Source organism: Erinaceus europaeus, chromosome 6 (genome assembly GCF_950295315.1).
Source record: "Erinaceus europaeus chromosome 6, mEriEur2.1, whole genome shotgun sequence".
In the NCBI taxonomy this organism is placed as follows: Eukaryota; Metazoa; Chordata; class Mammalia; order Eulipotyphla; family Erinaceidae; genus Erinaceus; species Erinaceus europaeus.
The window spans coordinates 76,913,668-76,939,943 of record NC_080167.1 but is presented as its reverse complement, the minus strand read 5'-3'; positions in this window follow the sequence as shown (position 1 = coordinate 76,939,943).

The following is a 26,276-nucleotide window of genomic DNA, read 5'->3' as shown; positions in this document are numbered from 1 at the left end:
CAAAACAAGCCAGAGCTCAGCAGTCCTCTGGTGACTCATTTGTATATCAGGGCCTGTCAGTAAAATAAGTATATAAGTAAAATATTAATGAGTGCAGACAGAGTGGGTGAGAGCCTGTGAGAGTCAGAGACAGAAAAGGCTAGAACAGAAATAGAAAAGTGGGAAAGAGACCAGAAGTCAAAAACCTCCCACACTGTGTTCATACATGACAGGTTCAAACGTGGTTTGTAGAGATTGTAAGGCAGCAGTCTCATGTCCACAGACCCCTGACCACCCCAGCCTTCACCATATGTGTGTAGTATTTACGACATGAAATGTATTATGAGTTTAAAGTTCCCTTCAATAATAAAAGAAATATCTATCAAGCAGAAGAAATTACCCCTCATGTAATATAGGACTAAATAAATAAGCAAATAAATGGGTATGATATAGGAGGATTTGAAAAAAATGAAAAATAAAAACAAAAATAACAAGAAGACTTGATTACAGCAGAAAATGGAAACCATCTGCTGAGAAACAGAGGGCTGCTTCAAAAATTCCGAGACACTTCAGAGTCCAGGGAAATTATGATTTCAGGAGAATGAACAGAAACTCATATGTACTGATGCTTACACTATAGAAAGGAGGCAAGTTCTGTACTATGATACTTAAAATAAGGATGCTGATAGAAATGGTATTAGAAATGCTACTGGAAGGTTCTATTATTTATAATTGTACTGAATCCTGCTCCAACTAGGTGGACAATTATTAATGAAAAAGGAAGCTGTTATAAATGTGTTAATTCTGAGAAGGATCAATTACATAGGTCGACAATTCTATAAATGAGATATATATGTATATATATATATATATATATATACATATTTATTATAAATTCTGACATATACTGCCATGTAAATGAGGAGACAGAATATGGCTTGTGTCATAGAGACTTACAAAGCTGTGGCTTCAATAGCCTAAGTGATATCACCAAGGAAACACCAGAGCTCAGCAGTGCTCTGGTAACTCTCTTTCTATATCTGGGCCTGTCAGTAAAATAAGTATATAAGGAAAATATCAACCAGTGAAGACAGAGTGTGAGAGCATGTGAGAGTTAGAGACAGAGAAGTCGAGAAGAGAAATAGATGAGTTGGAAAGAGACCAGAATTCAAACACCTCTTACACTGTGTTCATTGATGGCAGGTTCAAACCTGGCTTGTAGAGATTGTAAGGCAGCAGCTCTCATGCCCACAGACCACATACAACCCCATCCTTCACCATATGATGTACTACCAGACCTGACAATAATATGTGTGTGTGTCTGTCTTTCTGTCTGTGTGTGTCTGTGTGTGCTCAGAGCTCACCTATAGTAGACTCAGAGCATGGGTGTAAAGGTAGCCAGCCTCACCTGCAACTTATGTACAGAGAACCTAGCTGGTCAGGGCAAGCCAGCTAGCCCAGATTCTGGCTAAGCAAGAATGCATATGCAAAGGGACTCTCATGTCTAAATCTCCTGAGTTCCCTATTCAATCCCATGAATCACTATCTATCATCCAAAAACTTCCAACGGGGTAAGCTGAGGCACCCGTCAGAATTCAGGGGAATGAGCCTGTCCAGTCACGTTTGGCTGCCTACTCAGCCTCCAGACTGTCAGTCCACTGATCAGGGCAGCAGATTACAAGCCCAGAAAGAGCTGAGTTTCAACATAGATGGGAACTGTGTTTGATCAAACAATAGTGGATGTACCCGGCCCCTCACACCTACCCTTTGGGTCCGGCTAAAGCAATTACTCCTGTGGCCTCACAATCCATGATCATGGTGTCCTGGTGTCCACACATCACACTCAAAGAGAATCCAAGTAGTAGGCATGCATGAGTGTCCCATACAAAGTGGCTCTGCTTCCAGGAAGCAAAAAACTCCCCTGGCCCTTGCTATGGAGAGACAAAAGGAAGATGGATGCCACCATTGGCGGATTTAGAAGCTTCCAATGGAGATCATGGCCTCGCCAATCACCTGAGTGCCTAGCTGCTGCTAATAAAGGCAATTGGAAACACCTGTTACCACTTGGGGCCTGAGGACATACTCAGGAATCCCACAAGTAGCTAGCAGGCTGGCAGATCTCCTGAACAAGGGATAGCTGTGCTCCTAGTTGGGAGGGCCTTAGGGCCAGAGGTGAGAATATTCTCTAGATACAAGAAAGAACTTCAGGTTTCAAAAGGATTTGAAACCCCAGAAGGCACTTGGAAAAGACATTTCACAGCCATTAAAACACCTTCTTTCTGAACCCTGGAAGCTTCCATTTTGCGTGGAGAATCTGGACACTGGTGTGGTCATCAGTACCACAGATCCTTGACATTCGGCCCAATAGAGGGAAAGCACAATGTGTGTGCCAGGGTGGTAGAGTTTCACTTCTCTTCACCTGGGCTCTCATGGAATAAGGACGAGAATGCGGTGCAGGAAACTGAGGAGGGCTGCATTTAGGCTGAGTGTCAGCCACAGGGCCCTGGAGAATGGGAGTCAAGCACAGAGTTCCTGGACAGCTGCAGCTGGATATGGACGTATGCCTGTTACCTGCAGCAGGAACGCTGTCTCCTCAGTTCCCCTCTTACTACGTCATATGCAGGAGACTAAATAATCCAAAGGGCAAAGAAAGGAAAATATCAACTCCAGGAAGACTGAGTTCACGATGCATGCAATGACTTCCAGGAAGGGTCCAGGGAAGAAGGCACTTAGAGACAGTCAGAGAGACAGAATGACAGTGACAGAAAAGTACAGAAATTCTGGCCCTGTGTTGATCAGTGCCAGAGCACTGAGGACAAACCCTCCATGCCCATGCATACTTCTTACAAGTGGCATTGTTATTTTATGTTTGTGAGGAAAGGATACACTTAGAACATCTAGGTCTTAGCCCACTCTGAGAAGCAACACTTGGCCGGAAGCCCACTCTCCAAAACTGTCCTTGCCTCTCCAAATTAGAAGTCGTTTTAGTGATGCTCCAGCCAAGATGCAGGCTGGCATATTTCATCTCCCTGGTCCAGCCTCAGCCTGTCCTGTGTGCACGGAGCTGCACTATGTCTATTTCTTATTTGATTTACAGTTTTGGGATAGGAATCTGCAGCTAGAACACTGTCTCCAAAGTTCCCCTCTGTACTATGCCTTATGCACGAGACTAAATAATCCAAAGGGCAAAGAAAGGAAAATTTCAACACCAGGAAGAACGAGATTACGATGCATGCACTGAATTCCACGAAGGGTCCAGGGAAGAAGGCACACAGAGACAGTCAGAGAGACAGAATGACATTGACTAAAAAGGACACAAATTCTGGCCCTGTGTTGATCAGTGCCAGAGCACTGAAGACAAACCCTCCTTGCCCATGCATACTTCTTATCAGTGGCATTGCTATTTTATGTTTGTGATGAAAGATTACACTTAGAACATCTAGGTCTTAGCCCACTCTGAGAAGCAACACTTGGCCTGCAGCCCACTCTCCAAAACTTCCCTTGCCTCTCCAAATTGGAAGTAATTTTAATGATGATCCAGCTAAGATGCAGGCTGGCGTATTGCATCTCCCTTTCCACCCTCAGCCTGTCCTGTGTGCAGGGAACTGAACTATGTCTATTTCTTCTTTTATTTACAGTTTTGGGATAGGACTCTGTGGACAAAAAAGTAAGAGGGAGTAGATGTTTTGGCAACTGTAGATGAGAATGCAAAAAACTCCTACACTGTGCTCATAGATGACAGGTTCAAAGCTGGCTTGTAGATATTGTAAGGCAGCAGCTCTCATGCCTACAGACCCCAGACAGCCCCAGAATTCACCATATGCTGTACTACCAGACCTGACAGTAATGTGTGTGTGTGTGTCTGTCTGTCTCTCTATCAGTGCGTGTCTGTGTGTGCTCAGAACTCACCAGTAGTAGTCTCAGAGCATGGGTGGCAAGGTAGCCAGCCTCACCTGCAACTTATGTACAGACAACCTAGCTGGTGAGGGCAAGCCTCTAGCACAGATTATGGCTCAGCAAGAATGCACATGCAAAGGGACTATCATGTCTCCCTCACCTGAGTTCCCAATTCAATCTCATGCCTCACTATCATCCAAACACTGCCAATGGGGGAAGCTGGGGCAACCCTCAGAATTCAGGGGCAGGACGCTGCCCAGTCACGTTTGGCTGCATACTCAGCCTCCAGGCTCCCAGTCCACTTCTCAGTGGACAGCAGATTACTGTGTCCAGAAAGAGCTGTGTCTCAACATAGATGGGAACTGTGATTGTCCAAACAATAGTGGATGAACCCGGCCCCTTACACCTCCCCTTAGGGTCCTGAGAAGGCAATTGCTCCTGTGGCCTCACAATCCCTGATCATGGTGTCCTAGTGTCCACACATCACACTCAGAGAGATTTCCAGAAGTAGGCATCCATGAGTGTCTCATACAAAGTTGCTCTACTTGCAGGAAGCACAAACTCCCCTGGCCCTTCCTATGGAGAGACAAATGGAAGATGGATGCCTCCATTGGCTGAATTAGGAGTTTCCAGTGGAGATCACAGAACTGCCCCACACCTGAGGCCTGGCTGCTGCTAATAAAGGCAATTGGAAACACCTGTTTCCACTTGGGACCTGAGGACAAAATACTCAGGAATCCCTCCAGGAGCTAGCAGTCTGACAGACCTCCTGACCCCAGGATAGTGATGCTCCTAGTTGGTAGGGCCTTCTGGCCAGAGGTGAGAATATTCCCTAGATACAAGAAAGAAATTCAGGTTACAAAAGGATTTGAAACCCCATGAGGCACTTGGAAAAGACATTTCACAGCCATCAGAACAACCTCTTTCAGAACCCTGGAAGCTTCCGTTTTGCGTGGAAAATCTGGACACAACGTGTGTGCCAGGGGGATAGAGTTTCACTTCTCTTGACCTGGGCTCTCATGGAATAAGGACAAGGATGCGGTGCAGGAAATTGTGGAGGGCTGCATGTAGGATGAGTGTCAGTCTCAGGGCCCTGGAGAATGGGAGTCAAGCAGAGTACGTGGACAGCTGCAGCTGGAGAGTGGCATATGCCTATTACCTGCAGCAGGATCCCTGTTTCATCAGTTCCCCAATGTACTACACCATATGCAGGAGACTGAATAATCCAAAGGGCAAAGAAAGGAAAATTTCAACACCAGGAAGTCTGAGATCACTGAGATGCATGCACTGACTTCCATAAGGGCCCAGTGAAGAAGGCATGTAGAGACAGTCAGAAAGACAGGATGACAGAGACAGAAAAGGGCTGAAATTCTGGCCCTGTGTTGATCAGTGCCAGAGCACTGAAGACAAACCGTCCATGCCCATGCATACTTCTTACAAGTTGCATCGTTATTTTATGTTTGTGAGGAAAGGTTACACTTACAACATCGAGGTCTTATACCACTCTGAGAAGTAACACTTGGCCTGCAGCCCACTCTCCAAAACTACCCTCGCCTCTCAAATTTGTTGGTAGTATTAGTGATGCTCCAGCCAAGATGCAGGCTGGTGTGTTACATCTCCCTGGTCCAGCCTCAGACTGTCCTGTGTGCAGGGAACTGCACTATGTCCATTTCTTCTTTGATTTACAGTTTTGTGATAGGACTCGGTGAACAAAAAGAGCAAGAGGGAAGTAGATGATTTGGCAGCCGTAGTTTGTGCTGAGAGAGATTTCTAGAGTGATAAGAGGTATAGGAATGACTCTGTGAGATGTCTCTCGTATCTGTGGCTCATAAGGGACTGGTGTATCAGCATTACTACCCTAATCCAGAGCTGTGCAGGTCTCTAGCTAAAAAATATTTTCAGACCTCTACATGTTATATATATATATATATATATATATATATATATAGAGAGAGAGAGAGAGAGAGAGAGAGAGACTGATGTAGTCATTTTCTACAATTGATTAAATATGACATTCAGTCAATTGATAGCTAAAACCTGGAGAGAAACTGTGCATCAGGAAAAGAATTGTCCAATGGAGTAAAATCTCAAAATCATTAGCTATATGCAGCTCCAAAGGCACAGAGCGAAAAAGGCTCCAGAAGGAACTCATCAAGGAGACTCTCCACATGGACAGGCACCACAAGTTTCCTAGTCTGGCAACAGACACAGTGCATCTGGTAGTTCTCAGTGCAAGCCTCAGGGCAAAAAAACTCTCCCTCTTCAGTGTTTTTACATCTGAAAAGAAGAAAAGTTACCAAGGGCCAAAGAGAGCTACAATGGTGTCAATACTGAGCTGTAAATCTGAATGTACCAAGATTTTTGCAAAAAAACACTTTATTATAAACTCTGAGTGATACTGGCATGGAAATGAAAAGACAGAATATGGCTTGTGTCAGAAAGACTTACAAACTGAGGCTCCAGTAGCCTAGGAGAAATCGCCAAAACAACAAGCCAGAGCTCAGCAGTGCTCTGGTAACTCTCTTTGTATATCTGGGCCTGTCAGTAAAATAAGTATATAAGTAAAATATTAATGAGTGAAGACAGAGTGTGTGAGAGCATGTCACAGTTAGAGATAGATGAGTTGGAAAGAGACCAGAATTCAAAAACCTCCTACACTGTGTTCATTGATGACAGGTTCAAACCTGGCTTGTAGAGATTGCAAGGCAACAGCTCTCATGCCCACAGACCCCAGACAGCCCTAGAATTCACCATATGCTGTACAACCAGACCTGACAGTAATGTCTGTCTGTGTGTCTGTGTGTGCTCAAAACTCACCTAAAGTAGTCTCAGAAAATGGGTGGCAAGGTAGCCAGATCCCCTGCAACTTATGTACAGAGAACCTAGCTGCTTAGGGCAAGCCAGGTTGCCCTGATTCTGGCTAAGCAAGAATTCATATGCAAAGGGACTCTCATGAATGGGAGTCAAGCACAGAGGGCATGGACAGCTGCAGCTGCAGATGGACATATGCTAGGAACCTGCAGCAGCAACAATGTCTCCGCAGTTCCCCTCTGTACTACACCTTGTGCAGGAGTCTAAATAATCCAAAGGGCAAAGAAAGGAAAATTTCAACACCAGGATGACTGAGTTCTCAATGCATGCACTGGCTTCCAGTAAGGGCCCAGGGTAGAAGGCACGTAGAGACAGTCAGAGAGACAGAATGATGGAGACAGAAAGCAATTGAAATTCTGGCCCTGTGTTGATCAGTGCCAGAGCACTGAAGACAGAACCTCCATGCCCATTCATACTTCTTACAAGTGGCATTGTTATTTTATGTTTGTGAGGAAAGGATACACATAGAACATCTAGGTCTTAGCCCACTCTGAGAAGCAACACTTGGCCGGAAGCCCACTCTCCAAAACTGTCCTTGCCTCTCCAAATTAGAAGTCATTTTAGTGATGCTCCAGCCAAGATGCAGGCTGGCGTATTTCATCTCCCTGGTCCAGCCTCAGCCTGTCCTGTGTGCACGGAGCTGCACTATGTCTATTTCTTATTTGATTTACAGTTTTGGGATAGGAATCTGCAGCTAGAACACTGTCTCCAAAGTTCCCCTCTATACTATGCCTTATGCACGAGACTAAATAATCCAAAGGGCAACGAAAGGAAAATTTCAACACCAGGAAGACCGAGATCACGATGCATGCACTGAATTCCACGAAGGGTCCAGGGAAGAAGGCACACAGAGACAGTCAGAGAGACAGAATGACATTGACTAAAAAGGACACAAATTCTGGCCCTGTGTTGATCAGTGCCAGAGCACTGAAGACAAACCCTCCTTGCCCATGCATACTTCTTATCAGTGGCATTGCTATTTTATGTTTGTGATGAAAGATTACACTTAGAACATCTAGGACTTAGCCCACTCTGAGAAGCAACACTTGGCCTACAGCCCACTCTTCAAAACTTCCCTTGCCTCTCCAAATTGGAAATAATTTTAATGATGATCCAGCTAAGATGCAGGCTGGCGTATTGCATCTCCCTTGTCCACCCTCAGCCTGTCCTGTGTGCAGGGAACTAAACTATGTCTATTTCTTCTTTTATTTACAGTTTTGGGATAGGACTCTGTGGACAAAAAAGTAAGAGGGAGTAGATGATTTGGCAACTGTAGATGAGAATTCAAAAAACTCCTACACTCTGTTCGTAGATGACAGGTTCAAAGCTGGCTTGTAGATATTGTAAGGCAGCAGCTCTCATGCCTACAGACCCCAGACAGCCCCAGCATTCACCATATGCTGTACTACCAGACCTGACAGTAATGTGTGTGTGTGTCTGTGTGTGTGTGTGTCTGTCTGTGTGTGTCTGTGTGTGCTCAGAGCTCACTAAAATATATTTTCAGACCTCTACATGTTATATATATATATATATATATATATATATATAGAGAGAGAGAGAGAGAGAGACAGAGACAGAGACAGAGACAGAAACAGAGACAGCAAGAGACTGATGTAGTCATTTTCTACAATGGATGCGATGTGACATTCAGAAAATTGATTGCTAAAACCTGGAGAGAAACTGTGCATCAGGAAAAGAATTGTCCAAAGGAGTAAAATCTCCAAATCATTAGCTATATGCAGCTCCAATGGGACCTAGCTCAAAAGGCTCCAGAAGGAACTCATCCAGGAGACTCTACACATGGACAGGCACTACAAGTTTCCTAGTCTGACAACACACACAGGGCAGCTGCTAGTTCCCCTGCCAGCAATATCATTGGCCAGTGTGCTAGGACACGCCTAGGAGTGTCAAGGCCCCTAGTCAGTGATTGGCCAGCAACCTTGGTCACCGCCCACACAGCCCTGTAGCAATCTCATTGGGCAGCTTCTGCAAGGCTCGCCCACCAACCACTTCTCTGGAAAGAGATGACAATTCAAAAACCTCCTACACTGTGTTCATTGATGACAGGTTCAAACCTGGCTTGTAGATATTGTAAGGCAGCAACTCTCATGCCCACAGACCCCAGAGAGCCCCTGCATTCACCATATGCTGTACTACCAGACCTGACAGTAATGTGTGTGTGTGTGTGTGTTTCTGTCTGTCTGTCTGTCTGTCTGTCTGTCTGTCTGTGTCTGTATGTGCTCAGAGATCACCTATAGTAGTCTCAGAGCATGGGTGCTAAGATAGCCAGCCTCACCTGCAACTTATGTACAGAGAACCTAGCTGGTCAGGGCAAGCCAGCTAGCCCAGATTCTGGCTAAGCAAGAATGCACATGCAAAGGGACTCTCATGTCTCCCTCTCCTGAGTTCCCGATTCAATCTCATGCCTCACTATCATCCAAACACTGTCAGCGGGGTAAGCTGGGGCACCCCTCAAATTCAGGGACATGAGCCTGTCCAGTCACGTTTGGCAGCCTACTCAGCCTCCAGACTCTTAGTCCACTGCTCAGGGCAGCAGATTACAAGCCCAGAATGAACCCAGAAAGATCTGTGTTTCAACACAGATGGGAACTGTGTTTGACCAAATAGTGGATGAACCCGGCGCCTCACACCTACCCTTTGGATACGGCTAAGGCAATTGCTCCTCTGACCTCACAATCCCTGATCATGGTGTACTGGTGTCCACACATCACACTCAGAGAGATTCCCAGAAGTAGGCATGCATGAGTGTCCCATACAATGTCGCCTGCTTGCAGCAAGCACAAACTCCCTGGGCCCTTGCTATGGAGAGTCAAAAGGAAGATGGATGCCTCCATTGGCTGAATTAGGAGCTTCCAGTGGAGATCACAGGCCCGCCCCTCACCTGAGGGCCTGGCTGGTGCTAATAAAGGCAGTTGGAAACACCTGTTACCACTTGGGACCTTAGGACATACTCAGGAATCCCTCCAGGAGCTAAAAGGCTGGCAGACCTCCATACCCCTGGATAGCTTTGCTCCTAGTTGGGAGGGCCTTCTGGCCAGAGGTGAGAATATTCCCTAGATACAAGAATGAATTTCAGGTTTCAAAAGGATTTGAAACCCCAGGAGGCAAATGGAAAAGAATTTTCACAGCCATCAAAACACCCTCTTTCTGAACACTGGAAGCTTATGTGTTGCAAGGAAATTCTGGACACTGGTGTGGCCATCAGTACCACAGATCCTTTACATTCGGCCCAATAGAGGGAAAGAGCAATGTGTGTGCCAGGGTGGTAGAGTTTCACTTCTCTAGATATGGGCTCTCATGCAATAAGGACAAGAATGTGGTGCAGGAAATTGAGAAGGGCTGCATTTAGGCTGAGTGTCAGCCACAGGGCCCTGGAGAATGTGAGTCAAGTAGAGAGGACCTGGACAGATGCACCTGGAGATGGACATATGCCTGTTACCTGCAACGGGAATGCTGTCTCCTAAGTTCTCCTCTGTACTACGCCATATGCAGGAGACTAAGTAATCCAAAGTTCAAAGAAAGGAAAATTTCAACACCAGGAAAACCGAGTTCACGATGCATGCACTGACTTCCACGAAGGGAGCAGGGCAGAAGGCACGTAGAGACAGACAGAGAGTCAGAATGACAGTGACTGAAAAGGACAAATTCTGGCCCTGTGTTGATCAGTGCCAGAGAACTGAAGACAAACCATCCATGCCTATGCATACTTCTTACAAGTGGCATTGCTTTTTTATGTTTGTGAGGAAAGGTTACAATTAGAACATCTAGGTCTTAGCCACTCTGAGAAACAACAATAGGCTGGTAGCACATCTCCAAATCTGCCCTCACCTCTCCAAATTGGAAGTAGTCTTAGTGATGCTCCAGAAAATACGCAGGCTAGCATATTGAATCTCCCTTGTCCAGCCTCAGCCTGTCCTCTGTGCAGGGAACTGCCCTATGTTTATTTCTTCTTTGATTTACCGTTTTGGGAAAGGACTCGGTGGACAAAATGAGCAAGAGGGAAGTAGATGATTTTGCAGTGGTAGTTTGTGCTGAGAGAGATTTGTAGAGTAATAACCGATATGGCTCTGTGAGATGTCTCTCATGACTGTGGTTCAGAAGGGCCAGTTGTATCCTTTTTACTACCCTAATCCAGACCTGTGCAGGTCTCTAGCTAAAAATATTTTCAGACCTCTACAAGTTATATATATATAGAGAGAGATAGAGAGAGAGACCGATGTAGTCATTTTCTACAATGGATTCGATATGACATTCAGACAATTGATTGCTAAAACCTGGAGAGAAACTGTGCATCAGGAAAAGAATTGTCCAAAGGAGAAAAATCTCCAAATCATTAGCTATATGCAGATCCAAAGGGACCTATCGAAAAAGTCTCGAGAAGGAACTCATCCAGGAGACTCTCCACATGGACAGGCACCACAAGTTTCCTAGTCTGGCAACACACACAGGGCATCTGCTAGTTCCAAGTGCAAGCCTCAGGGCAAAAACCTCTCCCTCTTCAGTGTCTCAGAATTCAAAAACATCCTACACCTTGTTCATTGATGACAGGTTCAAAGCTGTCTTGTAGAGATTGTAAGGCAGCAGCGCTCATGCCCACAGACCCCAGACATCCCCAGCTTTCACCATATTCCGTACTACCAGACCTGACAGTAATGTGTGTGTGGCTGTCTGTCAGTCTGACTGTGTGTGTCTGTGTGTGCTTAGAGCTCACCTGTAGTAGTCTCAGAGCATGGATGGCAAGGTAGCCAGCCTCACCTGCAACTTAGGTAAATAGAACCTAGCTGGTCTAGGCCAGCCAGCTAGCCCAGATTCTGGCTAAGCAAGAATGCATATGCAAAGGGACTCTCATGTCTAAATCTCTTGAGTTCCCTATTCAATCCCAAACCTCACTATCTATCAACACTGCCAATGGGGGAAGCTGTGGCACCCCTCAGTATTCAGGGGCATGAGCCTGTCCAGTCACATTTGGCTGCATACTGAGCCTCCAGGCTCTCAGTCCACCGCTCAGGGCAGTAGATTACAAGCACAGAAAGTACCCAGAAAGAGCTGTGTTTCAACATAGATGGGAACTGTGTTTGACCAAACAATAGTGGATGAACCCGGTCCCTTACACCTACCCTTTGGGTCCGGCTAAGGCAATTGCTCCTGTGGGCTTACATCCCTGATCATGGTCTCCTGGTGTCCACACATCACACTCAGAGAGATTCCCAGAAGTAGGCATGCATGAGTGTCCCATACAAAGTCTCTCTGCTTGCAGGAAGCACGAACTCCCCGGGCCCTTGCTATGGACAGACAAAAGAAAGACGGAAGCCTCCATTGGCTGAATTTGGTGCTTCCAGTGGAGATCACAGCCCCGAACCTCACCTGAGGGCCTGGATGCTGCTATTAAAGGCAATTGGAAACACCTGTTACCACTTGGGCCCTGAGGACATACTCAGGAATCCCTCCAGGAACTAGCAGGCTGGCAGACCTACTGACCCCAGGATAGCTGTGCTCCTTGTTGGGCGGCCTTTCTGTCCAGAGGTGAGAATATTCCCTAGATACAAGAAAGAACTTCAGGTTTCAAAAGGATTTGATAACCCCATGAGGCACTTGGAAAAGACATTTCACAGCCATCAAAACACCCTCTTTCTGAACCCTGGAAGCTTCCGTTTTGCGTGGAAAATCTGGACACTTGTGTGGCCATCAGTACCACAGATCCTTTACATTCGGTTTAATAGAGGGAAAGCACAATGTGTCTGCCAGGGGGATAGAGTTTCACTTCTCTTCACCTGGTCTCCCATGTAATTAGGACAAGGACGCTGTGCAGGAAGGTGAGGAGGGCTGCATTTAGGCTGAGTGTCAGCCTCAGGGCCTTGGAGAATGGGAGTCAAGAACAGAGGGCCTGGACATCTGCAGCTGCAGATGGACATATGCTTGGAATCTGCAGCAGCAACGCACTCTCAGCAGTTCCCCTCTGTACTACACCAAGTGCAGGAGACTAAATAATCCAAATAGCAAAGAAAGGAAAATTTCAACACCAGGATGACTGAGTTCACGATGCATGCACTGACTTCCAGTAAGGGCCAGAGAAGAAGGCACGTAGAGAGAGTTAGAGAGACAGAGTGTCAGAATCAGAAAATGACTGAAATTATGGCCCTGTGTTGATCAATGCCAGAGCACTGAAGACAAACGCTCCATGCGCATGCATACTTCTTAAAAGTGGAATTGGTATTTTTTGTTTGAGAGGAAAGGTTACACTTAGAAGATCTAGGTCTTAACCACTCTGAGATGCAACACGTGGCTGGCAGCCCACTCTCCAATACTGCCCGTGCCTCTCCAAATAGTATGTAGTCTTAGTGATGCTCCTGCCAAGATGCAAGCTGGCATATTGCATCTCCCTGGTCCAACATCAGCCTGTCCTCTGTGCAGGGAACTGCACTATGTCTATTTCTTCTTTGATTTACACTTTTGGGATAGGACTCAGTGGACAAAATGAGCAAGAGGGAAATAGATGATTTGGCAGCGGTAGTTTGTGCTGAGAGAGATTTGTAGAGTGATAAATGATATGGCTCTATGAGATGTCTCTCATGACTGTGGCTCAGAAGGGCCATGTGTATCCACTTTATTACCCTAATACAGAACTGTGCAGGTCTGTAGATAAAAAATATTTTCAGACCTCTACAAGTTACATATATATTATATATAGAGAGAGAGATAGAGAGAGAGAGACACTGATATAGTTATTTTCTACAATGGATTCGATATGACATTCAGACAATTGATTGCTAAATCCTCCAGAGAAACTGTGCATCAGGAAAAGAATTGTACAAATGAGTAAAATCTTCAAATCATTAGCTATATGCAGCGCCAATGGGATTGAAAAAGGATCGAGAAGGAACTCATCCAGGAGACTCTCCACATGGACAGGCAACACAAGTTTCCTAGTCTGGCAACACACACAGGGAAACTGCTAGTTCCCAGTGCAAGCCTCAGGGCAAAAACCTCTCCCTCTTCAGTGTCTCGGAATTCAAAAACCTCCTACACTGTGTTCATTGATGACAGGATCAACCCTGGTTTTAGAGACTGTAAGGCAGCAGCTCTCATGCCCACAGACCCCAGGCAGCCCCAGCCTTCACCATATGCTGTACTACCAGAGCTGACAGTAATGTGTGTGTGTGTGTGTGTGTGTGTGTGTGTGTGTGTCTGTCTGTCTGTCTGACAGTGTGTGTCTGTATGTGCTTAGAGCTCACCTGTAGTAGTCTCAGAGCATGTGTGGCAAGGTAGCCAGCCTCACCTGCAACTTATGTACAGAGAACCTAGCTGGTCAGGGCAAGCCAGCTAGCCCAGATTCTGGCTAAGCAAGAATGCATATGCAAAGGGACTCTCATGTCTAAATCTCCTGATTTCCCTATTCAATCCCATGCCTCACTATCTATCATCCAAAAACTGCCAACGGGGGAAGCTGGGGATCCCTTCAGAATTCAGGGGCATGAGCCTGTCCAGTCACGTTTGGCTGCCTACTTCGCCTCCAGGCTCTCAGTCCACTTCTCAGGCAGCAGATTCCACGCACAGAAAGTACAAATAAAGAGCTGTGTTTCAACATAGATGGGAACTGTGTTCGATCAAACAATAGTGGATGAACCCGGTCCCTTACACCTACCCTTGGGTCCGGCTAAGGCAATTGCTCCTGTGGCCTCACATCCCTGATCATGGTGTCCTGGTATCCACACATCACACTCAGAGAGATTCCCAGAAGTAGGCATGCATGAGTGTCCCATACAAAGTCTCTCTGCTTGCAGGAAGCACAAACTCCCCGGCCCTTGCTATGGACAGACAAAAGACGGATGCCTCCATTGGCTGAATTTGGTGCTTCCAGTGGAGATCACAGCCCCGAACCTCACCTGAGGGCGTGGATGCTGCTAATAAAGGCAATTGGAAACAGCTGTTACCACTTGGGCCCTGAGGACATACTCAGGAATCCCTCCAGGAACTAGCAGGCTGGCAGACCTCCTGACCCCGGGATAGCTGTGCTCCTAGTTGGGCTGCTCTTCTGGCCAGACGTGAGAATATTCCCTAGATACAAGAAAGAATTTCAGGTTTCAAAAGGATTTGAAAACCCCATGAGGCACTTGGAAAAGACATTTCACAGCCATCAAGACACCCTCTTTCTGAACCCTGGAAGCTTCCCTTTTGCGTGTAAATTCTGGAAACTAGTGTGGCCATCAGTGCCACAGATACTTTACATTCGGCCCAATAGAGGGAAAGCACAATGTTTGTGCCAGGGTGGTAGAGTTTCACTTCTCTTAACCTAGGCTCTCATTGAATAAGGAAAAAGATGCGGTGCAGGAAATTGAGGAGGGCTGCATTTAGGCTGAGTGTCAGCCACAGGGCCCTTGAGAATGGGAGTCAAGCACAGAGCGCCTGGACAGCTGCAGCTGGAGATGGACATATGCCTGTTACCTGGAGCAGCAACGCTGTCTCCTCTGTTCCCCTCTTTACTATGCCATATGCACAAGACTAAGTAATCCAAAGGGCAAAGAAAGGAAATTTTTAACACCGTGAAGACCGAGTTCAGGATGCATGCACTGACTTCCAGGAAGGGTCCAGGGAAGAAGGCACACAGAGACAGTCTGAGAGACAGAATGACAGTGACTGAAAAGGACAGATTCTGTCCCTGTGTTGATCAGTGCCAGAGCACTGAAGACAAACCCTCCATGCCCATGCATACTTGTTACAAACGGCATTGTTATTTTATGTTTGTGAGGAAAGGTTACATTTAGAACATCTAGGTCTTAGCCCACTCTGAGAAGCAACACTTGGCCTGCAGCTCACTCTGCAAAACTGCCCTTGCCTCTCCAAATTGGAAGTAGTTTTAGTGATTCTCCAGCCAAATGCAGGGTGGCATATTTCATCACCCTTGTCCAGCCTCAGCCTGTCCTGTGTGCAGGGAACTGCACTATGTCTATTTCTTCTTTGATTTACAGTTTTGGGATAGGCCTCTGTGGACAAAAAGAGCAAGAGGGAAGTCAATGATTTGGCACCTGTAGTTTGTGCTGAGAGAGATTTGTAGAGTGATAAGAGGTATAAGAATGGCTCTGTGAGATGTTTCTCATGACTGTGACTCAGAAGGGCCAGGTGTATCCGCATACTACCCGAATCCAGAGTTGTGAAGGTCTCTAGCTAAAATATATTTTCAGACCTCTACATGTTACACACACAGACATATATATAGAAAGAGAGAGAGAGATAGAGATAAAGAGCAAGACACTGATGTAGTCATTTTCTACAATGGATGCGATATGACATTCAGACAATTGCTTGCTAAAACCTGGAGAGAAACTGTATCAGGAAATGAACACTCAAGTAAAAGATCAAAGTTTCATGGGTGGAGGGGAGAGGTGTTAAGTATCTGGCATATGAAGGTGAGAAGTGCCTAGAGCAGATCCATAGTTACATGGAAACGAAGGGAGCATGGGTTGGAGGCACAGCTGTTGGAACTATGTGGAAGCCCATCACCCCGTTTTGAGCCACTGGTCACCACATACGCAGCTAAGGAAAAGCTGGGCTAGTGTCAAATTAGAACTGCAGCTGTCTCTCTGTCTCTCTTCCTACTTGGTCCCTGCAAGAGGGAAGTAGATGATTTGGCAGCTGTAGTTTGTGCTGAGAGAGATTTGTAGAGTGACAAGAGGTAAACGAATGGCTCTGTGAGATGTCTCTCATGACTGTGGCTCAGAAGGGCTAGGTGTATCCACATTACTACCCGAATCCAGAGCTGTGCAGGTCTCTAGCTAAAATATATTTTCAGACCTCTACATGTTATATATATATATATATATATATATATATATATATATATATAGAGAGAGAGAGAGAGAGAGAGAGACAGAGAGACAGAGAGACAGAGAGAGGGACAGAGAGTTACAGGAAGACACTGATGTAGTCATTTTCTACAATGGATGCGATATGACATTCAGGCAATTGATTGGTAAAACCTGGAGAGAAACTGTGCATCCGGAAAAGAATTGTCCAAAGGAGTAAAATCTCCAAATCATTAGCTATATGCAGCTCCAACGGGACCCAGCAAAAAAGGCTCGAGAATGAACTCATCCAGGAGACTCTCCACATGGACAGGCACCACAAGTTATCTAGTCTGGCAACACACATACGGCACCTGCTAGTTCCTTGTGAAAGCCTCAGGGCAAACCCTCTCCCTTTACATCTGCAAATAAAAAAAGTTTCCAAGTGCCAAGGAGAGCTACAATGGTGTCAATATTGAGAGGTAAATCAGAATATGCCAAGTGTTTTGCACAAAATCACCTGTGCCACAGCGATTCTGTTGTTCTATCTGTCTCTCCCTCCCTCACACAGACACACAGACACACACACACACACAGAAACACACACTCATACAGTCACACATGCACACATCCACAGAGGCACAGGCACAAACGGAGTTATACACATGCGCACTGGACAGCTTCTGCAAGGCTGGGCCCTAGGCTGAACCCTGCTTCGCACTTCCTGGAAGCATGTCCAGCCTTTTAAGGCCAGCTCTGAGCTCCCATTGACAGGCTTCCTTCAGAAGGCTGCTCTCTGAGTCCCGCCCTCCCAACCTCTCCTCTGTTCTCATTGTCCAGCTCTTGGTTTACGCCGCTCTGAGTGATGTTCCTCTTCTCTAATTGTCCAGCTGTATCTATGAATACGCACTGGGCACTCCCCTCTGGCTCAGAGGGCACAGTCTCTTAGAACCGCCCCCTGGGACTGTCTGCTGTCTTCTGAAGACCCTGTTTTGCCAACATGACCCAACAGCTCCTGTCTGGACTCGTCCTTAGGACACTGCCTGCTTGAGCTAGGCAGGCCATGCTCTTGGGGCACTCCCAGAAACACTGTCTCCACTCTCGTAGCCCAGTGCCTCAGGGCACTTGCCCCATGGAGCCTTAGTCCCGCACTGGTGCTGCCCTCTTGTGGACACCCAGCAGAATGCAGCTGAGCACAGGGATTCACAAGCTCCCAGTAGAGACACCCCAGACAAAGAGATAAACCCCTTCCACTTGCAAAGCCAAATGGGGGATCCCCCCACCCCACAGGAAAGAACAGATGTCTAGGGCACTCTATGTCAATTTCAACCTTGCTGTGCATGGGTCACAAATCCCAGAGTTCTCCTCATTCCACAGCATCACTACACTCAACTATGGGCTTTGCTGCCACCTTGTGGACACACAGCAGAATGCAGCTGAGCTCCCCCATGCCACTCCTCTTTGAGTCTACACAGAAAATTACACACAGCATGGGAATAGCAAAGAAAAGAACCAAACTGAGGACCACCTGGGAGAATGCACAACAGTGTCCAGAATATCCAATGTGCCATTCATATTTGAAAAACCACTTGTGCAGTGGAAACTTTTTGTCATAGCACAACCCAGTTCCTAAGAATCTGTGTCAGGAATAAAGAAACAACATTGGTAATCATAACTGAAACACACTTATGTACACTTATGTACACTTAATGAGTGCAGAAAGAGTGAGTGAGAGCTGTTGAGAGTCATAGACAGAAGGCAAGAAGAGAAATAGAAGAGTTGGAAAGACACCAGAAGTCAAAAACGCCCTAGACTGTGTTCATTCATGACAGGTTCAAACCTGGGTTGTAGAGATTGTAAGGCAGCAGTCTCATATCCACAGATCCCCGACCACCCCAGCCTTCACCATATGTGTGTAGTATTGAGGACACAAAATGTATTGTGAGTGTAAACTTCTCTTCAATTATAACAGAAAAATCTATCAAGCAGAAGAAATGACCACTCATGTAATATCGGAGTAAATAAATAAATAAATATTCAAATAAATGGGGATGATCTAGGAGGATTTGAGAAAAATGAAAAATAAAAACAAAAAGAAAAAGAAGACCTGATTACAGCAGAAAATGTAAACCATCTGCTGAGAAATAGAGGGCTGCTTCAAAAATTCCGAGACACTTCAGAGTCCAGGGAAATTAAGATTTCAGGAGAATGAAAAGAAACTCATATGTACTGAAGCTTACACTAGGAAAGGAGGTAAGTTCTGTACTATGATAATTACAATAAGGATGCTGATAGAAATGCTATTAGAAATGCTACTGGAAGTTTCTATTATTTATAACTGTATTGAATCCTGCTATAGCTATGTGGCCAATTATTAATGAAAAAGGAAGCTGTTATAAATGTGTTAATTATGATTAAGTTCAATTACATAGGTTGACAATTCCAAAAATGACATAGATATGTATATTTATATATGTAAATTTATATATGTATATATATGTATATGGAAGTATATCTTTATTCTAAAGCCTGAGAGATACAGCCATGGATATGAGGAGACAGAATATGGCTTGTGTCAGAAAGACTTACAAACTGAGGCTCCAGTAGCCTAGGTGAAATCGCCAACACAACAAGCCAGAGCTCAGCAGTGCTCTGGTAACTCTCTTTGTATATCTGGGCCTGTCAATAAAATAAGTATATAAGTAAGATATTAATGAGTGAAGACAGAGTGTTTGAGAGCATGTGAGAGGTAGGGACAGAGAAGGGGAGAAGAGAAATAGATGAGTTGGGAAGAGACCAGAATTCAAAAACCTCCTACACTGTGTTCATTGATGACAGGTTCAAACCTGGCTTGTAGTGATTGTAAGGCAGCAGATCTCATGCCCAAAGACCCCAGAAAGCTCCAGTCTTCACCATATGCTGTACTACCAGACATGACAGTAATTTGTGTGTGTGTGTGTGTGTGTGTGTGTATGTGTGTGTCTGTCTGTGTGTGTCTGTGTGTGTCTGTGTGTGCTCAGAACTCTCCAGTAGTAGTCTCAGAGCATGGGTGTCTAGGTAGCCAACCTCACCTTAAACTTATGTACAGAGAACCTAGCTGGTCAGGGCAAGCCAGCTAGTCCTGATTCTGGCTAAGTAAGAATGCCAGAGAACTCTGTGGAAGCCCTGGACCCCATTTTGTGCCCCCTTTCACCACTTACCCAGCTAGGGAAAAGCTGGCTAGTGGCAAATCAGAACTGCAGCTGGCTCTCTGTCTCTCTTTATGCTTGGTCCCTGCTCTCTTAATTTATGACTGTTTCCTTCTCCTCAATAAGAAAGTTACAAATGATGTACAGAAATACAGGGAAAGCGGGAAAAATCACCCCGTAGCCACTATTACATGTAACTGTTGACTGTAAATCATTCCTCCCCCAAGAAAGAACAGAATAAATATTTGTGAGGTTAAAAACATTGTAGGTTAAATAGGGAACATTCTTTAGAGCCATACAATACTAATCCATTGTGCATTGGATGTCACTGTCAAAAACAGTGCAGTAGTAGTTGTAGTAGTGTGTAGTATCTGCAAAAGGAAATGTATTCTGTGTCAGAAGTTCCCTTCAATTATAAGAGAATATCTATCACGCAGAAGAAATGACCCCTCATGTGATATCGGACTAAATGTTTAAATAAATATGCAAATATATGGGGATGATCTAGGAGGATTTGAAAAAAATAAAATATAAAAACTAAAACCACAGGAAGACCTGATTACAGCAAAAATATAGAAAACGTCTGCTGAGAAACAGAGCGCTGCTTGAAAAATTCCCTGACACTTCAGGCTCCAGGCAAATGAAGAATCCCCAAGTATGAAAAGAAACACATACATATTGAAGCTTACACTAGAAAATGGAGGCAAGTTCTGTGCTATGATAATTACAATAAGGATTCTGATAGGCTATTGGAAATGCTCCTGGAAGGTTTATAATTTATAATTGTAGTGAATCCTGCTCCAACTATGTGACCAATTATTTATGAATAAGGAGGCTGTTATAAATGTGTTAATTCTGCATTAAGATCAAATAAAAAAGGTCAACAATTATAAAAATGACTGATATATATGTATATATGTATATATGTACATATATGTATGTGTTTCTTTATTATAAACTCTGAGGGATACTGGCATGGCTATGAGGAGACAGAGTATGGCTTTTGCCAGAGAGACTTACAAAGCTGAGGCTCCAGAAACCTAGGTGAAATCACGAATAAAACAATCCAGAGCTCAGCATGCCCTGGTGACTCTCTTTGTGTTGGTATGCATGAGACCCCTTCTGTTTCATTTGGTTTAAATCCCCCCTGCTTAACACTATTCTATTTACATAACCGCTGTAACAAGCACCACCCTCCAGGGCATTGGTTCAAATCCCACTGTTTCATGATATGTTTTTGCTCCACCCCCCTCCTTGTCACACCCTGATCCCCTCTTTGTCACACTCTGATTTTCACCAGTCACTTTTCTCTCCAACCACTCTATGTCACATCCTGTTTCCACCCTACTTGGCAAGTATATATAAAGATAGCATTGTGAGTTGTACTGTACTGTAACTTGTGTTTAGCTTAGCTTGTCTTAGATTCTGCTGCATCCTGCATGAATAAAGAGATACTGCCTACAGCTCGACCATGAGTCCCTGGTCGTCTGTTACCCGCCCGTGAAGCCAGCCCGGTGAAAATAACATAACCTGTCGAAAACAACATATGTCGCCTGAACAGGGACAGAAATAAGCCCTGAAACATGGACTGGCATCAACGTGGGACCCTACCCACCCATCATCCAGATAAGTAAACTTGGCTACCCATCCACCATGGGTTGCCTTTCTACTTATGAAGAGGTTTGCCAAAGCCTCTACTGTTTCATCATGAGACAGTCTGTCTCTGGAACATTTTACTCTGGGCCACATTTCGGTTCCCTGACCAGGAACTTTGGTTTCTTATGACCGGGATCATAGAGCTTGGGAGATGCACTGAGATTTCTCCTTGGACTTTCTGGATTCCCTCTCCCATGTTTCCTGAGGAAAAGGACTACATTTTGCTCCGGGCCACAGTTTGGTTCTTTATGACCGTGATTGTAGACCTTGGGATATGCATGGGGATTTCCCCTGGGACTTTCTGGACTTCTTCTCGCATGTTTCCCATGGAGAAGGACTACTCTAATTTGGGGAGCATTCTCCAGTACCCTGGAAGTCCCCAAGTATGGAGACACGTGGCTAGTTCTACTCTCCTGATTGGATTCTTTCTTCGGTGGGAAGACACTTTTAAAAATGGGTGCCTGAAGCAATCCAGCCGGAACAGTCAGAAGCACCCTAAATGGAATTTCGAGGACCTTTTTGGACTAGGACGCCCTCTGGGGATTCTTAATCCTACATTGTGAGATCTTGATAATCTGGTTCAAGTTGTGTTTCATAAGAGAATGATTTGAATGACTGAATTTTTGTTTGACATTGACTTAAAAAAAAAGCTGGACTCAGCCATGATTTCTAGAGACATCCAGAAACAATCCAAAAAGTTTTTTTTTTCCTCCTTTCATTTCTCTTTTATGTCTTGACATGAATCTGAAATGTTTAATCCTCAAAATGGTATGAGTTATGTGTGGGGCAGATAGTGCAATGATTATGTTAATTATTCTCATGCCTGAGGCTTTTAACCGTGGTTCTTCTGTTTACCTTTCCATATTTTATTGAGTTTTAACTGTTTAAACAACCTTAAAATCATACTAGAAAGGACTTCCAATTATAATGGAGTTATTAATTATAGTAAACTTCAAATCTGCTACAAGTTTTGTTTGACAAGTAAGTGAATTTCAGCTGTCAGAGTCTTCACATGAAAAAGCATCTACTCAAATGGAATTCCTGGAAATCCATTTGGATCCTGTTCTCTGACATCGCCCCTGGAAATAATGATGAGACCTGGCAGGTCCTGAAGAAACAGATTCGCAGTCTCCAAAGATCACTCTCTACAGAAAAGCAGAATTCTGGTGGCCAACATTCCCCATCGAGACAGACTTGCAGCATTTCATCCTCTGGCATATTCTTCTGTGGTCAGCTACTTTGGACTGACACCTCCATCGGACTTACTGGTACATGCTGCTGTGTTTCTCAAAGACTAACTTCAGCCAATTGCCTTGAGACTTTCTAGACCATGTCCCCTCACCTGAAGGCTCTGCCCCAGAGTCAGAAAACTCCCCCTCCTTATTAGGTTATGCCCACAGAGGCATGAAGCGCCCCAAGAGGCAAGAGATGCCCACAGAGGCAGGAAATGCCCTTTGAGGCAAGAGATGCCCCCAGAGGCATGAAGCACTCCCAGAGGCAAGAAATGCCCTTTCGCCTGCTAGGCCTTGCCCTTTGAGGAAAGAAAAGCTCCACTTGGCATCACACTGGTTATTGCTGCTCGCCTATTTTGTTTTCCATGTCATATGCCAGTTCTTTTGAAAACGCCTGTACGATATACATTTCTGTTCACCCCGCAATGGCCATTAGTTAAAAAGAAAGGGGGAATTCTTGGTATGCATGAGACCCCTTCTGTTTCATTTGGTTTAAATCCCCCCTGCTTAACACTATTCTATTTACATAACCACTTCATTCTATTTACATAACAGCTGTTAACAAGCACCTCCCTCTAGGGCATTGGTTCAATCCCCACTGTTTCATGATAGGTTTTTGCTCCACCACCCCTCCTTGTCACACCCTAATCCGCTCTTTGTTACACACTGATTTTCGCCAGTCACTTTTCTCTCCACCCTCTCTATGTCACATCCTGTTTCCACCCTACTTGGCAAGTATATATAAACACAGCATTGTGAGTTGTACTGTACTATAACTTGAGTTTAGCTTAGCTTGTCTTATATTGTGTTGCGTCCTGCATGAATAAGGAGATACTGCCTACAGCTCAACCATGAGACCCTGGTCATCTGTTACCTGCCGGTGAAGCCAGCCCAGTGAAAACAACATAACCCATCGAAAACAACACTTTGAATATCTGGGCCTGTCAGTAAAATAATATATAAGTAAAATATTAATGAGTGCAGACAGAGTGAGTGAGAGCTGGTGAGAGTTGGAGACAGAAGGCAAGAGAAATAGAAGAGTTGGAAAGATACCAGAAGTCAAAAACCCCCTAGACTGTGTTCATTCATAGCAGGTTCAAACCTGGGTTGTAGAGATTGTAAAGCAGCAGTCTCATATCCACAGACCTCCGACACCCCTACCCTTCAACATATGTGTGTAGTACTTACGACAGGAAATGTATAGTGAGTGTAAACTTCTCTTCAATTATAAGAGAAAAATCTATCAAACAGAAGAAATGTACCCTCCTGTAATATAGGACTAAATAACCAAATAAATATGCAAATAAATGGGGATGACCTAGGAGGATTTGAAAAAAATGAAAAATAAAAACAAAAAGCACAAGAAGACCTGATTACAGCAGAAATGGAAACCATCTGCTGAGAAACAGAGGGCTGCTTCAAAAATTCTGAGACACTTCAGAGTCCAGGGAAATTAAGATTTCAGGATAATGAAAAGAAACTCATATGTACTGAAGCTTACACTATATGATCCTGTCCAGTCATGTTTGGCTGCCTACTCAGCCTCCAGACAATCAGTCCACTGCTCAGGGAAGCAGATTACCAGCCCAGAAAGAACCCAGAAAGAGCTGTATTTCAACATAGATGGGAACTTTGTTTGACAAAACAATAGTGGATGAACCCGGCCCCTTACACCTACCCTTTGGGTCTGGCTAAGGCAATTGCTCCTGTGGCCTTACATCCCTGATCATGGTGTACTGGTGTCCACACATCACACTCAGAGAGATTCCCAGAAGTAGGCATGCATGAGTGTCCCATACAAAGTCGCTCTGCTTGCAGGAAGCACAAACTCCCTATGCCCTTGCCTTGTTCGAGATCACGATGCATGCACTGACTTTCAATAAGGGCCCAGTGAAGAAGGCACGTACAGACAGTCAAAGAGACAGAATAACAGAGACAGAAAAGGACTGAAATTCTGCCCCTGTGTTGATCAGTGCCAGAGCACTGAAGACAATCCCTCCATGTCCATGCATAGTTCTTACAAGTGGCATTGTTATTTTATGTTTGTGAGGAAAGGTTACACTTAGAACATTTAGGTCTTAGCCCACTCTGATAAGCAACACTTGGCCTGCAGGCCACTCTCCAAAACTGCCCTTGCCTCTCCAATTTGGAAGTAGTCTTAGTGATGCTCCAGCCAAGATGCAGGCTGGAGTATTGCATCTCCCTGGTCCAGCCTCAGACTGTCCTGTGTGAAGGGAATTGCACTATGTCTATTTCTTCCTTGATTTACAGTTTTGAGATAGGACTCGGTGGACTAAAAGAGCAAGAGGGAAGTAGATAATTTGGCAGCAGTAGTTTGTGCTGAGAGATTTGTAGAGTGATAAGAGGTATAGGAATGGCTCTGTGAGATGTCTCTCATGAATATGGCTCAGAAGGGCCCGGTGTATCCGCATTACTACCCGAATACAGAGCTGTGCAGGTCTCTAGCTGAAATATATTTTCAGAACTCTACATGTTATATATATATATATATATATATATATATATATATATGTGTGTGTGTGTGTGTGTGTGTGTGTGTATGTGTATGTGTATGTGTATATGTATATATATATACATATATATACATATATATGTGTATATATATATATATATATATAGAGAGAGAGAGAGAGAGAGAGAGCAAGACAATGATGTAGTCATTTTCTACATTGGATGCGATATGACATTCAGACAACTGATTGCTAAAACCTTGAGAGAGAGAATCTGTGCATCAGGAAAAGAATTGTCCAAAGGAGTAAAATCTCCAAATCATTAGCTTTATGCAGCTCCAAGGGGACTGAGAAAAAAAGGCTCAAGTAGGAACTCATCCAGGAGACACACCACATGGACAGGCTCACAAGTTTCCTAGTTTGGCAACACACACAGGGAAGCTGCTAGTTCCCAGTGCAAGCCACAGGGCAAAAAACTCTCCCTCTTCAGTGTCTTCACATCTGAAAAGAAGAAAAGTGGCCAATGGCCAAGGAGAGCTATAATGGTGTCATATTTAGCTGTAAATCAGAATGTGCCAAGTCTTTTGCACATAATCAGCTATGCCACAGTGATTCTGTAGTTCTCTCTCTCTCCCTCCCTCACACTCACACACACACACACACACACACACACACACCCACACACACACTCTCACAGTTACACAGACGCACACATCCACAGAGGCACAGGCACAAACGGAGTTATACACATGCGCACTGGACAGCTTCTGCAATGCAGGGCCCTGTCCTGAACCCTGCTTGGCACTTCCTGGAAGCATGACCAGCCTTTTAAGGGCAGCTCTGAGCTCTCTAGGAAAGTGTAACCTTTCCTCACAATCAGCCCCAGCTTTCACCATATGCTGTATTACCAGTCCTGACAGTATTGTGTGTGTTTGTGTGTGTCGGACTCTCTCTCTCTGTGTCTGTGTGAGTTTAGAGCTCACCTGTAGTAGTCTCAGAGCATGGGTGTGAAGGTAGCCAACCCCAACTGCAACTTATGTACAGAGAACCTAGCTGGTCAGGGCAAGCCAGCTAGCCCAGATTCTGGCTAAGCAAGAATGCCAGAGAACTATGTGGAATCTCAGGACCCCATTTTGAGCCCCTGTTCACCACTTACCCAGCTAGGGAAATGCTGGGCGACTG